Source organism: Microtus ochrogaster, unplaced genomic scaffold (genome assembly GCF_000317375.1).
Source record: "Microtus ochrogaster isolate Prairie Vole_2 unplaced genomic scaffold, MicOch1.0 UNK1, whole genome shotgun sequence".
Lineage (NCBI taxonomy): Eukaryota > Metazoa > Chordata > Mammalia > Rodentia > Cricetidae > Microtus > Microtus ochrogaster.
The window spans coordinates 20,252,542-20,266,206 of NW_004949099.1; the positions used below are offsets into that span (position 1 = coordinate 20,252,542).

Below are 13,665 nucleotides of genomic sequence, written 5' to 3' on the forward strand. Positions count from 1 at the left end.
GATAAATTACACTACTCGACCTTAGTAAGAGGAGCCTTAAGGTTTACTCTCATAAGAGCCAGGTAAAATAAAGCCAGCAACATGGCTCAGAAAACTTCCTACATTTTCTATTAAAATTTCTGTTTAGTGCTTCTAACTTGAATATTGTATTGTTCTTCCTCTTGCCCCGTTAGATACTGAAAAAACTAGAATTTGCTCATCTCTATTTTGCAATTCTACTTTGTTTCTTCCAGAGCACTTAATCTATAATTATTGAATTTACCTATTGACTACTTATCATTTGTCTTTCTCCTTTTCCAGGTTAGAATCTTGTAACCACTTCTGTCTATTGTACTGTCTTGCTCTTCACACAGTGATTGATAACAACACCTAATGCATAGGTTAAAAGAATCCTTTCCTTTTTTTTTAACCTGGTGTTCTCTTTACCCCTCCTACAACCACTTTGCTTTCAGTGACTGGCAGATGAAATACTGTCAAAGACTCCCACTGAAAGACAGCAAGCAACAGTTAGTATTAACTATAACAAGATATACTATTATGTGGCTGACTTGTTGGATATTTCTATTCTATTTGTCTTTTATATTAATAAAATTTTTTTTTTTTTTTTTTAATATACTATTATGTGGCTGACTTGTTGGATATTTCTATTCTATTTGTCTTTTATATTAATAAAATAGATATTATATATTTATTATATTTTATTTATTATATATTTATTATATAATATAATAAAATTATATATAGGATAGAATATATATAATATATAAGAATCATTAATAACTTGAACTTGAGAGATATTTTAAAAGTACTGTTATGTTTCTGGACATGTATGCATTTCCTAACAGGCTTGAGAGGAGTACAGTGGCTTCAGTTTAGTCATTTTTAAAGTTCACCAAATGTTTGTCAGAGTGCATCACCTTACAATTCCTGCCCAAAATAAGTCCATGTTCTGGATCCAGGCTTTCTACAGCCTTGCCGGCATTTAAAATTTACTATTATTTTTATTTTTACCCATTCTGAAAGATATTTCATTGTGCTTTTAATTTTCATGTTCCTCATAGCTTTTGGAATCACCATTTATATTTTACCTATAATTTTCAACTTTGTATAAGCAAATTATTGATCTGATCTTGATCTTATTTTTATTTTGTAAATAGTAATCCTTTGATGAATATGTTTAAAAACATTTTGTCTAAGATATAAGTTTTCTTTTCACCTGAAAAGGCCGTGTTTTACATTGTAAGTTTTAAATTTGATGATATCTAATTTTCCATTTTTCCCTTTAATTCTCCATGGTCTGGGATTATGTCTAAGTGTCTTTTCTCTAGGCTTACATTTCAAAAATATCTTATTATGTTTTCACTAAAACATTTTTACAACTTCCTGTATTATATCTAAGTTTATTCATCTTCAGCTAATGCTTATATAAGGTGTGAAGTTTGAGTAGACATTCGTTTATCATAGATGACAAATTGTTTTGTCAATATTTGGTGAAAAGGAGTCTATTATCTGCCGAGCTGTTTGTAAACTCTTTTGAAAGTCATTTTAACTACTACTAAATGTAGACTTCCTTGTTGGAATGATGTAGTTATTCTGGTTATATACTAAAGGTGGTCACACAAATGTGTGAATATGCTACATGTGTGTATATGCTACAAAGCATTAAACTGTCAACGTTTTTGACATTCATTTCACACACCATTATGTGGACTACATATCAATATTACTGTTATAAAAAACTTGTTTGGGCAGATTTATGTGACTCTATTTCTGGATATTCCACATGGAACCATTTATCTAGTTTCTGTCTCGCTGCCAATACCACACTCTCATGATTAATGTAGGTATATGGTTAAATCTTATTATTGAGAAAAGCATTTCTTTCTGCATTATTCTTTTGTGTCAATGGTGTTTTAGCTGTGATATTTAAAGTTCTACATACATTATAAAATTTTAAAATATATTTTTATTGTCAAATCATAATAATATTAAATAACTTACTATCATACATATATACACTTATATAATATGCACTGATTATGTCTACTCAAAACTTTTGGGGTAGCTAATGGGAATTTTATTGAGGCTATAGACTCATTGGAAAAATGTGGCATATTTATATACTGTATCTTTAAACATAAAAACACCATAACTTTCATTGATCTTTCTTTTATTGATTGTTTTTATTGAGCTATATATTTTTCTCTACTCCCCACCCTTCCTCTCTCTTACCCTTCTATCCTCTCCCATGGTCCCCATGCTCCCAATTTACTCAGGAGATCTCATCTTTTTCTACTTCCCATGTATATTAGATTGATGTAGGTCTCTCTTAGGGTCCTCTTTGTTGTCTGCATTCTCTGGAATTGGGAATTGTAGGCTAATTTTTCTTTGCCTCTATGTCTAAAAGACACTTATGTGTGAATACATATGATATTTTTTTCTGGGTCTGGGTTATCTCACTCAATATGATGTTTTCTAGATCCATCCATTTGCCTACAAATTTCAAGATGTCATTATTTTTTTCTGCTGTATAGTACTCCATGGTGTAAATGTACCACATTTCACTTATCCATTCTTATGTTAATGGGCAGTTAGATTATTTACAGGTTCTGGTTATGACAAACAAAATGCTTCTTTGAACATAGTTGAGCACATTCCCTTGTGGTATGATTGAATATCCTTTGTGTATATACCCAAAAGTGGTATTCCTGGGTCTTGAGGAAGGTTGTTCCCTATTTTTCAGAGAAATCATCATACTGATTTCTAAATCGGATGTACTAGTGTGTACTTCCACCAGCAACTGAGCAGTGTTCCCTTTACCTACATCCTCTTCAACGTAAGTTGTCATCAGTGTTTTTGATCTTGCCCATTCTCACAAGTGTGAAATGGAATCTCAGAGTTGTTTCTATTTGTATTTCTCTGATGGCTAAGGATGTTGAACATTTCCTTAAATGTCTTTCAGACATTTTAGATTCATCTGTTGGGAGTTCTTTGTTTAGGTCTGTCCCCCCTTTTTTATTGCCTGATTTGTTCTTTTGATGACCAATTTCTTGAGGTCTCTGTATATTTTGGACATCAGTCCTGTGTCTAATGTGGGGTTGGTGAAGATCTCTTCCCCATTCTGTAAGCTGTCAATTTGTCTTGTTGACCATGTCCTTTGTTTTACAAAAGCCTCTCAATTTTAAGAGGTCCCATTTATAATAAACATACATAATAAAGAAAAGAATAGTAAGAACTTCAAAGGAAAAATGCCAAGTAACATATAAAAGCAAATCTATCAGAATTACATCTGACTTCTCAATGGAAACAGTGAAAGGTAGAAGGTCCTGGTCAAGTGTTATGCAGACATTAAAAGACCACAGATGCCAGCCCAGACTAATATATCTTGCAAAACTTTCAATTACCATTGATTGAAAAAAAAAAACAAGATATTCCATGACAGAACCAGATTTAAAAAATACCTAGCCACAAAACCAGCCCTACACAAAGTACTGGAAGGAAAATTTCAACCCAAAAAGTTAGCTACATCTACAAAAATACAAACAATAGATGATCTCACAGCAGCAAATCTGAAAGAAGGGAAAAATACATACAGTGACATCATCAACAACAAAAACTAAAATAACAGGAACTAGCAATCACTGTTCATTAATATGCCCTAATATAAATGTACTTATTATTCACCTATAATAAGACACAGGCTAAATAGATTATATATGAAAACAGAATCCATCTTTCTTCTGCATACAAGAAACACATCTCAACCCCAAAGACAGACATCACCTCAGAGTAAAAGGTTGGAAAAATTATCCAAGCAAATAGACCTACGAAACAAGATGGTGTAGTTATCCTAATATCTGACAAAAATAAACATCAAACTAAAATCAATCAAAAGGGACAAAAAAGAGCATTTCATATTAGTCACAGGAAAAATCCACCAAGAGGTAATCTCAACACTGAACATCTATGCCCCCAGTACAAGAGCACCCTCATATGTAACAAAAACACTTCTAAAGCTTAAATCACATTGATACTTTTTAATTGTCAATTTCAACAGATTTTATACATGTTTTCCTGAAGTTCACACCCAAGGATCTCAGTTATTTACAGTGCTTGTAAATTGTATTATTGAATATATATTTTTGTTCCTGATGTCTGATCTTAGTGAATGCTAATATGTTTGATTCTTGTGTATTGATTTTCCACGACACAGTGTTACAGAGGTTTTAACATTTACTCCTCTGGACTTTTACAGTCTTATATTATTGAAGATATAGTACAATGGAGAGCCCTTGTCTAGTTTAATCTGGGTTCAATTCCTCACACTCCCAAAAAGAAAAGAACAGGTATATACATCCTTTCTTCTGTGGCATTGTTCCCAGTTTACATCTTCCTCTCTCTTTTCATCTGAAGTCCATGAATATCTTGAGTCTATTATTATATAACAACCTGCTTTTGTCCATAAAAATACATATTAAACATTCCTGCTTTTTTTTGCCAGTGATTACCAAAACTTTTCAACATACCACAACTAGTTAAAAAACAAGGACTGTTGGGTGCTCAACCCTATATGATACATGCCCAGTGAATGTCTGTGCAAGAATCTCAGGGAAAAGATCATGCAAGCAAGGTAGAAAAGATAGAGACATAGGACTAGGGTGCCTGTTGCTAGGTAGTATCTTCTGGGAAAACAAGGGAAAATGCACCCATGAAATCTCTGCAATAAAGTTACCTGAACAAGACTTGCATAACAACATTGGTTGTCATGTCAACTTGCATAGAGAATAGTCTACCTTACCCCTCCCCTACTGAAAGATCTGGAGATGGTTGATGGGTTCTGAGAGAGGGAGAACTATTTTCCTTCAGGAATGAGTTTCTACATAGGATGTCCAGTCCAAGGTGGTCAGGCCTGAACACATGTACTCAGGAGCAAGGCCAAATAGACTCAGAAGGTTGTATATACAAATATAAAGAAGGAGGAGTGGGAATGGTGTAGATAAAGTGCTTATGTGTATAGCACTCAAAAATGATTTTTTTTTAAAAAGAAAAACCTACATTCTCAGATATAGAATCCTTGTTGAATAGATACTGAACATTCTTATTCATTCCTGTATGTGTGTTCAGTCAGATATTATCATCCACATGTGTATTATTTTAGCTTAACATTTTGCCTTCTGAAATTTCTTTAGTAAATTTTTAAAACCTTTTATTCCCTCATTGCTCACAAGCAGAACTTAACCTTGCTATTTATCTTCCATTGGAATTTTCTAAATATTTTATATTGGGGGATAATTTATGCATAGTTGATAAAGGAAAAGTGAGCGTATAGCATAACAAGTCTGGACAGGTGTATAACTTTCCAAGTTTGCTTTATACCTGTCAAAATATCAAACACTTTCCCACCTGCATAAAATTCCCTAATACCAGGCTTTATATAATATACTATTTTTCCTCAAACTAAAATTGCATTCTGTCTTTTATTTCTATATTGATGTAAGTATCTATTTTATTCTAGCTATCAAATTGCTCTATTATTTTCAGTACTTTTGATACCAATTAATGATTGCAATTTTGGATGTCTCCCCATTATATTTTTCCTTGTGTGATGCATTCTTAGAAGATTTGAGGTTGACTGTAAGAGACTTTTGTGCTCATGATTGTAGATAAATTTCAGTACAAAAAGTCTAAATTCATATCTGTTAAATCTCAAATGTGTTTATAGGATTTTTACAGTTTTAACTCTCCCTAGTGATATTACTGGACCAGAACTAAGAAATGTAAATTTGGTCTTTATACCTAGGCAGGTTAAAGTTGATAGGTAATATTTTATGTATTATTGCTTATTGATGATATAACAAATGACCACTAACTTTAGATCTTAAACACCAAAAATGTTATATTATTATTATTTCTAATCTTACTATTTAAAGGCAAGGGATCTAAAATAAATTTGCAGGTATTCATTTCTTCTAGACACTGGTTCTCAGAAGTTGACCACCTTTTAATAACAATGAGTATTTCTTTTATTGGAGCTTCTTCTGCTACACTAAAGCCAGTAGTATGGCTTGCCTCTTTGCCCCTTTCCTCTCTTCTCTTTCCTTTTCTTCTTCTCCCATTGTTGAATGTCCTTCTTTAATCTCCTCAACAATCTTTGTGAATACCTTAGACCCATTCATACATCTAAAATAACATCAATGTGTTGAAAACTTTACATAGACCACATTCACAATGAACTTTTCACCATTTATGGTTATATATTAATAACTTTGGAAAAGGTGTCTTGAACATTGAATTGAGTAAACCTATCAGGTTTCATCTATGAATTTTAGACATAGCACAGTTTAATACTTAGGTATGAAAATGAAGTTTTCTGTTGTCCAATCTCTTACATGATAGACGGCTGCCTAGCTAATTGAATTAACTTATCTGAGCACAGATAGCTAGTGAATTGTTGGAGTAGGCTTAACATACAGTACCCTAACCCTGGGTAACCACTCTTTTACAAATCTTAGCTCTGTAAACAACTATTGGGCATAACTTCTGAGATAGTTGGTATTGCACAAAAATGTCACTATGCATCTATCTACCATCAGCAGGTCTTGATGTTATGGCGAAATAGCGGCAGAAACAGATAATTACAGTGTAATTTATCTAAGCATTTTGGGAATTCAAAGGCTAAATCAGTGAGCTAATCTGCATTAGTAGAGGGAGTTGCAAGGGTGGAAATAGAATGGGTTTGGAATTGCCTCATCTTAAAGTAGCCTTATTGGATTCATGAATGGATTATATATAGGGAGGCCTAAAATGAACCTTTACATGACATAGTAGGACTTAATGGCACATGGCTACTCACTGTGTAACTCACTCTACTTTTCCATGTGTTTGAAATATTTTAAACAAACATTGGGAAAAGACTTGTATTCATCTCTTTTACAGCCATCATTCATTGAGTGCTTAATATGCAAGGCATGCTTAAGAGCTTTACATTATTTATCTCATATAATTCTCATATCATCTGTTCAAGATAGGTGATGCCATTATAGCCATTTTCTCAAAAGTCAAGCACAGTGGAGTAGTATAGTTACTCAAGTTTGCCCAGCAAGTAGGTAATTTAGGATACCTGACTGCTTTACTGCATCATTTTCACTCCATACCTTTTCTATTAGAGATACTTCTAAAATGCTGACAGGATGAGCTTCATGAAAGGTGGGGGAACATGCCATAGGCAAAGGGGAGACCGAATTTCATGGATATTCAACGTAACAAAAAGGAAGAAACCATTCTCATAGACAAGTGAAAAGTAAAGTACATATCTGTGAAAGAGTGTCATTGTCAAGAGAAGTCATTTAAGAATGGACTTTGCATAAATTGTAGTGTTAGTAATTTACATAGTAATTACTATGTAATTAATAGGATCCTTTGAAGGGTTTTAGAAGGGAGGATCTTATTTGTTGATTTCTATTTTGAAACAAGTACCCTGGGATTATGATTGAGAATAGATTCCAACAATATTTTTCATTTTTTATTCATTCATAGGTGAAATATCCTACAACAAAACACAATGGTTTAAAGAGCAATAAATGGTACACATTAAAATGCTGGCAATGAACAGTTTGGCTTCTTCATTTAGAGTGCCTTCTGCAAAAGCTGAAAGTGACTCTAATTTTATAAGGGGTATTTTAAGAATTAATAGCTACATAGAGAGATGTCTAATTATTGAATCTAAAGCACTGAAGGGAAGGCAACACTCTTGGTTTGTCCTATGCATTGTCCCGTTTCTTTCAAGAACAAGTAACACTTGTGTCTTTCTCTCATCCTTTCTGGTTCACATTATTTTTTTATAAATAACTTCATAAAAATGTTGGCCTCTGAGTCTGAGAATAAGTCAGGAATGTTCATTGTCACCACTGTCATATTTTCTAAGAGTGAGCAATGACTGTTTGGGTGCCTCTCAAAGAAAAACTTGAGAGATGATTAATTATGTTTAATATTGAGGCAGATTAACAACACTCAGTTTTTTGTTAGCAACATAATAAAATAAATTTATTTTTTGTGTTGGCACACACCTTTAATTCTAGCACTCGGGAGGCAAGAGCATACCTTTTTCTGTGAATTTAAGAAAGACTAATCTACATGGTAAAGTCCAGACCAGCCCGGGCTACAATAAACTCTCTCTATAAAAAGTGAATTTAGTAAAGCTATGTCAATATGCGGTATAACTATTCCATAAAAGATAATTAAAATATACTTATGTGCTTTAAAATATTCTTTATTCCCACCAGTTTAGTGATTACGTACAAAAGTAAATTCAAACTTCACATATGTAACAAGAATATCTAGTAATCAAACTTAATATCTCCAACAGTAGGACAAATGTATAGACCCCACCTCTTACCTCAATGGACTACAGACAACACACCATTTATACATAGTGCAATTGGCCAAAATCTTGAATAATTATTCATCCATAATGCAATTGACATTTATTGTTAATTATGAAGATTAATTAAAAATTGGGTGTAAGTCTATAAAAATAATTGACTTTTTTTAATCATTAGTTTCATAAGGAAAACAAAAGTAGTGAGACTCTCCTCTATAATAGGAATGTAAGACCATGAAAAAACCACTCTATGGTCCTTAATTGGATCGTAGATCAGAGAAACAAATAAAAAAAATGCATCCAGGCAGAAAAATACAGTCAGTACTACTTCAGTTTGAAACATATGAGTGTGGCCTGTACAGTCGAGTGTAAGTGTGTGTCAGTGTTTAGTTTCTTGGCTTTGGTAATTGGATCATAGTTTTATGGATGACTATTGCTTCTTTGAAGAAAAGTATTTGAATCCTTGGAAACCCTATGTAAAATTTAATGATAACTACTTAATACTCTGAAATGATTATTTAAAAAAAATGCATGCTGTAGCAAAGGGGAAATAGTGAGAGATATAATGAATGGGAAATTAATATGAAAGTTGGTAATATTTTATATCTTTAGATCAACATTGCCTAAGAATGCTAAGATTAATATGTTGGCTTAATTTCTTTCAGTGTGTTTTGAATTTGCAAATTATTTTAAAGTCGAAAAGGCCTAGATAAACATTATCATTAAGCACAAGTTTGATTGATTGTATATTTTAAAATGATAGGAAATTATTGAGCTCTACCATGTCAGGTATGTGAATTTCACATCCCTGGAATAAAAGAGGACTCTGTGGTTGACACTTGCCTGCCATTTCAGTATAGCATGCAGATAAAAGATGGGAAAAAGGTAGAAATGCAGGCAGAAGTTTCACAGGAATATATTTGAGACTTTCTACTTGGAGAGACCTGACATCTGGTTTAATGTGTAATTTACCGTGTGTTCTAAATTGAAGCCTTTTCTTTTGTTTTTGGAAATGAAATGAAGGAAACGAATACATTAATCCATTTCACAAAGCAAGCAGAAAAAGAAACATGTGTGTCTTATTCTTATTTCTGCACACTGTGTGTGCAGCAATATGTTAAACCATTCTAATCACCACTCTTTCTGCTCTAACCCTGCAGTGACCATAAGCACAGAACTCTGTGAATTCAGCTCTGTTCTTGCCAATCTTCATCATGGGGCATCTGCTTTGTCATCTTATTCTGTCTCCATCAGTCTAATGGCAGACAGTTCCCCTTAAAAACAACAGTTAGCTATGACTCCTCTCATATAAAAGACCGAACAAGGCTTTTTTGTAGTTATAGAAGGGTTGCCAAGGAGCAAAATGAAAACCCCTGCCATGTACCTAACACCTAAGCTCTCTGGAGCTGACCAAAGATCCCAGGCACAGATCGGAGGCACCACATTAGGGAAACAGCTGATTATAAATAATAAAGACTTCAGTGGATGATGAGAAATGCAGTTATCCTTTTCTGAGCCAGACAGGATGATGGAAGCGATACAACAGCGGTGCATAAAGTCTGTAAGGGAAGCAGATGCTGAGAGGTTCATTTCATACCTTGATAATTTAAATCAGCAATGAATTCAGTAGGTGCTCAATAAATATTTGTTGACTCAGTAAACAAAAGGAGTGGAAAACTGATTTTCTAACAAAAATTAGTGAAACACGGTGTGTTTATACCACATATCAACTCTGTCTTCAAATTGTAGCTATTTTAGAAGATGAGAATTCTGAGAAGAGAGCTTAGAAAATGATGCTCATCTATTTAGAGTTAAGGGCAGAGACAGAAAGAACATACATAAATGGAATTCAATTTGCCTATGAGTCGTGTCTGGTGGTAGGAGGTGGGAAGAAGAGGGCAATAGAAACTGGTGTGACATTAAGATATGTTTTTTAATGTTAATCATCTCTCCCCTTGAAACCTATTACGGCCAAATATTTACCCTACAATGTAACAGCAATGTCCATATCAAACTCGCAGTGCTAGGAATGGGCTGCCTCTTTTGGAACTGTTAACCATTGAGGTCCCATTGACTCCCAAACATTATAGGTTATTGCCAGTGTTCTTGCTTGCCCTCCAGAACTTTGATATTAAAAAGACACCATGCTCGAGTTGTAGAATATGAAATTTTTCGTGAGTAGATACCAAGAAGCCCCATCCTTACTGTCTAGTATTCATGATGCCCAAAGATACACTGTACATCAGTGAAGAAAAAAAAAGAAATCATGTATCTTACCCAGATGTGAACCCCACAAGCTACAATAATGTCTGGCCAGGCAAGGTAAGTCCACTAGTAAAACAGTGGCACAAATGTTGTAGGAATAACCAACCAGTTTTTAATCAGACTTAGGGCCCACTCACATTCCATAAAAGGCATTGATGTCAGGGTAAAAAACATGTGGCTTATATAGGTCATAGGCCCTAAGGCAGAATCTACCACTGTTATTCAGTTAAATGGGCATGATACTAAAATAATTTCTAATGACATATCCTAATGACTTCAGACTAGTTTTTACATCTCTCAAATATCATCAGAGATCCACAAATGGATCTGGTCAAAATGCAAGGAATAAGAGTCTACAGAATGATCAGCCAAAAATTGGAGGCCCCTTCTAGCATGGCTCAAGGATCATTGAAGAAAATAGACCAGGTATATTATAAGAGACCGAGGCAGTGGATAACTACAAGGAAAATGTGTTTTGTGACATAACAGGGCAGTTGCATATATGAAGTAATATCGGCTACAACAGCATGCATAAGCTGTGTTTAAGTTCAAGCCAAACAAAAACCCAGTATGAAGGATGGAGGTGGGCATGAGACTCACCCCTAGGTGAGAAGCTGTTGGGAAAGAGAGAATCAGTTTTCTTTATTTTTGTAACCTCTGGAAGGTTATCTACAGTCTAGTAGATGATCATACATCCAAGAGTATATGGGAGACACAAGTTGGACTCAATTGGTTTAAAAAAAAAAACCACGAGACTACAAACTTCAGGTGGATAGGGAAGGAGGGTGAATCTAGAAGGATATGAAAGAGGGGCTGAATATGAACTATTACCCATAAATACTGAGGAGTATAGCGCCTGTAAAGTTGTAGGCTAGTTTAGAGTTATTTTGACATTTTTACATGTATTGTTTTCTCTAGAGAATTTTAATTTTCTGAACCTGTTTCCTTTGGGATACTGTTGCAGAAATCTGATGAGCTTTTAGAATTGAACATGACCAGAGACTTCCTTATGTAGACCCATACTCTTAACCCATGTCTTGTTTATATATTTATTGGTCTCATTACTGCTGTTTAGAAAAAGAAAGTTTAGTTATTGCTGCAAAGATTGTCATTCCAGTGGGTGTCATGGGCAGCAATTTTTGAATGATCCCCTTCTCTTGAAATTCCATCCCCAGCTGGAGAAATGTCACATTTGTCTCAGCTTTTGACTCTGACTTTTAGTGAGAGAAATGAAGAAGAGAAAAATACATCCCTTTTATTCAAGATGCAATGAGCAATTGTATGCACATCTGGTGACTTCTGCTGAAGACTCCAAAGCATTTAAAAATATTGATTAAGTCTCAACCTGTTGGGAAATTGTTGCCATATCTTTCTTTTTGTCCCTAGAATTGCTGAAGCTCGGAGCTTTATTTAACTTGCTGAATCTTGTATTATGGCCAGAAAAAGACCTCAGGAGCCCCGTTCCCCAGGTTCTTATTAGCCTTGACAAGTGTTGTTAAAATTGCAGGCTCTTCAAGAAAATCAGCATTATGCAATTTCAGTGCAAAGATGCGTGCACACACACACACACACACACACACATACACATCCATGTATATATTTTGAAATAGATTCTGGAGAGACATATTGTTTTACTTCTGCAAAAGTAATTATTTTAGTTACTGTTTCAATTTCTCTATGTCCTTCATTGATATATTTATTTTGACATTAGTCTGTTTAACCTGAAACCAAAGAGTGTTCCTGGTTTAGGCTTTTATTCTAAACCACTTCGTACTTTAAGTGGTATGTCTCAAGGGAGAGATGTATAAAGAATTCATGTTAGTTGGAAATTTTCTGTTAGATTATCACCTGCCATTAAAAACAAGTGCAAAGCATGGGATGCTGCAGTGAATGTATCACATACCATAATCAAAGATGAATCAAAGTAATTACCAGCCAAGCTGAGAGTGAATGGAACCCAAAACCAATTAAGCTATTTATTTCGACTGTACCACTGAACAAACACTTTAGTGTTTTAATTTGCTCCTCTTTTCATCTGCTCCAGGAATATGTTTGCTAATATGAACAAGGGAAGCACAATTGCTATTTAATTAACCTATTTTGTCAGCACCTCACATGAGCTGCGCAAGTAGATGTGCTAAAGTCTCAACAATGATGATCCTGATAAAAATAACAAATGTGAAATTTGTACCAGTCATTTTTACAATAGTCGCCAAATTGCAACAGCCAAAGAATAAACAAAGCAGGTTGACTTACAGAAATTGACTTTGAAATACTTGCAAATGCATGTTGAACCAATATGAAGTAATTAAGTTTAGGAAAATATTAGCAGAGTTTAATTGCAGCCTCATTGTTCCTGACACAGTGCTCTGTTACTACGAGCCAACATCAGGCTCTCAGGGCTAGAGTTGATAAGGATGCTGGAGTGTCTTGGAGCACACATCTTTTGTTAGCCAGGAATCGGATAGGAGCGCTGCTCCTCCACTTTTTCACAGTTATCACAGTGTGGTGCTGCAGTGTCACTGGTTGTCTGTTATCGACACCAAAGCCCTAAGGCAGATTTGTTTAAGGTGAATTTGAGCGTGAGTATTTCCCGCTGGAGATGAACTAGTACTGAAGACAGCCACTGTTCTACTTTTAATTAGTATTAGAAGAGAAACTGGAACAATCCAAGTGAAATCTCAAGTTTCTGGTGTAACTCAGTGGTAGGGCTTCCAACCCGGATCTGATCCTCAAGACCGGGAGAAAAAGAACAAAAGCCTCTTAACGTTATACATAGCAGGACTCTACCTACAAAGCAGAGTTCTAGTCACGAACCCAATGAAGGGAAACTTTGGGCCTTCACCTGGATATTTTACTCTTGAGCAGACATTGTTAGGTAGAGCCATTTTCCTCACAGCCTGACTTCCGTTTGTCTTTTCACACAATCGGCAAGCTTTCAGTGTTGTCAGTCCTCTACAGTGTAGTTTGGCAGACACTGGTCCCTGGACCCCTGTAGTAATAGAGGTAATCACTTTCAA

General features: G+C 34.6%; 1 protein-coding gene across 7 annotated transcripts in view; it reads left to right on the forward strand.

Annotated features, from left to right (window-relative positions):
- Cntn4 (contactin 4) overlaps positions 1–13,665 on the forward strand; it is a 1,000,475-nt gene that overhangs the window by 405,963 nt on the left and 580,847 nt on the right. Inside the window, exon 1 of one of the 7 annotated variants that reach the window (XM_026788156.1) lies at positions 2,796–2,836. The exons of the other annotated variants lie outside the window; for them this stretch is intronic. The gene's annotated coding sequence lies outside the window, so the exon portion shown is untranslated. Of the gene's footprint in view, positions 1–2,795; positions 2,837–13,665 lie in introns of those variants that run through there. 7 annotated transcript variants of the gene reach the window in all.